The sequence below is a fragment of the Oncorhynchus keta genome, unplaced genomic scaffold (assembly GCF_023373465.1).
Source record: "Oncorhynchus keta strain PuntledgeMale-10-30-2019 unplaced genomic scaffold, Oket_V2 Un_contig_27604_pilon_pilon, whole genome shotgun sequence".
NCBI lineage: Eukaryota > Metazoa > Chordata > Actinopteri > Salmoniformes > Salmonidae > Oncorhynchus > Oncorhynchus keta.
The window spans coordinates 20,001-22,282 of record NW_026285612.1 but is presented as its reverse complement, the minus strand read 5'-3'; the positions used below and the strand labels follow the sequence as shown (position 1 = coordinate 22,282).

At 45.5% G+C, this 2,282-nt stretch overlaps 1 long non-coding RNA gene across 1 annotated transcript in view; it reads left to right on the top strand.

Annotated features, from left to right (window-relative positions):
• Positions 1–135: 135 nt before the first annotated feature.
• Positions 136–2,282, top strand: part of LOC127922908 (uncharacterized) — an 11,608-nt gene continuing 9,461 nt past the window's right edge. Inside the window, exon 1 of the long non-coding RNA XR_008112773.1 lies at positions 136–225. This is a non-coding gene — a long non-coding RNA (uncharacterized LOC127922908). The remainder of the gene's footprint in view (positions 226–2,282) is intronic.

Sequence of the window (2,282 nt, the reverse complement as noted above, 5' to 3'; positions counted from 1 at the left end):
CTCCTTTCATGTCTGTGATAGTCTTGAGTAATGCATAGGATGTGTTTCCCAGACAGAACATAAATAGACGGTACGATGTGTCTGGAGGGTGAACTCATCCGTCTGTCTGTCTGTCTGTCTGTCTGTCTGTCTCCAGGGAGTGCCAGGGAGAAGCCCATGAACCATGCGACTGCCAGACATGGAAGATGTGGCTGGCTGAAGTGACTGAGATGAGACCCCAGGAATGTAAGCATCTCTACTACTAATACCACTTCACCTATTAAATATGTCGTCTGTCCTTCATTACACATTACAACAATGTCTTTTGACAGAAGCGGGAAATGTGCAATCGGTCACAGATGCTCTATTTACGGAGACCCGATCAGTCACCCAAACGGCTTCCTACTGAGGGAGCCACAACCCTAAAAATGTTTGTTTCTTGTGTGATGATATGGGCACGTTTCCTTCAAAAATCATATCATCTCCCAAAAACAAATCCAGCTGTATCCAAGTCACTGCTGCTAGGCTTGATATCTGTATCCAAGTCACTGCTGCTAGGCTTGATATCTGTATCCAAGTCACTGCTGCTAGGCTTGATATCAAATCAAATCAAATCAAATTTATTTATATAGCCCTTCGTACATCAGCTGATATCTCAAAGTGCTGTACAGAAACCCAGCCTAAAACCCCAAACAGCAAACAATGCAGGTGTAAAAGCACGGTGGCTAGGAAAAACTCCCTAGAAAGGCCAAAACCTAGGAAGAAACCTAGAGAGGAACCGGGCTATGTGGGGTGGCCAGTCCTCTTCTGGCTGTGCCGGGTAGAGATTATAACAGAACATGACCAAGATGTTCAAATGTTCATAAATGACCAGCATGGTCGAATAATAATAAGGCAGAACAGTTGAAACTGGAGCAGCAGCAGTCAGGTGGAATGGGGTATCTGTATCCAAGTCACTGCTGCTAGGCTTGATATCTGTATCCAAGTCACTGCTGCTAGGCTTGATATCTGTATCCAAGTCACTGCTGCTAGGCTTGATATCTGTATCCAAGTCACTGCTGCTAGGCTTGATATCTGTATCCAAGTCACTGCTGCTAGGCTTGATATCTGTATCCAAGTCACTGCTGCTAGGCTTGATATCTGTATCCAAGTCACTGCTGCTAGGCTTGATATCTGTATCCAAGTCACTGCTGCTAGGCTTGATATCTGTATCCAAGTCACTGCTGCTAGGCTTGATATCTGTATCCAAGTCACTGCTGCTAGGCTTGATATCTGTATCCAAGTCACTGCTGCTAGGCTTGATATCTGTATCCAAGTCACTGCTGCTCGGCTTGATATCTGTATCCAAGTCACTGCTGCTAGGCTTGATATCTGTATCCAAGTCACTGCTGCTAGGCTTGATATCTGTATCCAAGTCACTGCTGCTAGGCTTGATATCTGTATCCAAGTCACTGCTGCTAGGCTTGATATCTGTGTCCAAGTCACTGCTGCTCGGCTTGATATCTGTATCCAAGTCACTGCTGGCTTGATATCTGGTCTTGATATCTGTGTCCAAGTCACTGCTGCTCGGCTTGATATCTGTATCCAAGTCACTGCTGCTCGGCTTGATATCTGTATCCAAGTCACTGCTGCTAGGCTTGATATCTGTATCCAAGTCACTGCTGCTAGGCTTGATATCTGTATCCTAGTCACTGCTGCTCGGCTTGATATCTGTCACTGCTGCTTGATATCTGTATCCAAGTCACTGCTGATATCTGTATCCAAGTCACTGCTGCTAGGCTTGATATCTGTATCCAAGTCACTGCTGCTAGGCTTGATATCTGTATCCAAGTCACTGCTGCTAGGCTTGATATCTGTATCCAAGTCACTGCTGCTAGGCTTGATATCTGTATCCAAGTCACTGCTGCTCGGCTTGATATCTGTATCCAAGTCACTGCTGCTAGGCTTGATATCTGTATCTGCTGGGCTTGAATCTGTCAAGTCACTGCTGCTAGGCTTGATATCTGTATCCAAGTCACTGCTGCTAGGCTTGATATCTGTATCCAAGTCACTGCTGCTAGGCTTGATATCTGTATCCAAGTCACTGCTGCTAGGCTTGATATCTGTATCCAAGTCACTGCTGCTGCTAGGCTTGATATCTGTATCCAAGTCACTGCTGCTAGGCTTGATATCTGTATCCAAGTCACTGCTGCTAGGCTTGATATCTGTGTCCAAGTCACTGCTGCTAGGCTTGATATCTGTATCCAAGTCACTGCTGCTAGGCTTGTATATCTGTATATCTGTATCAAGTCACTGCTGCTAGG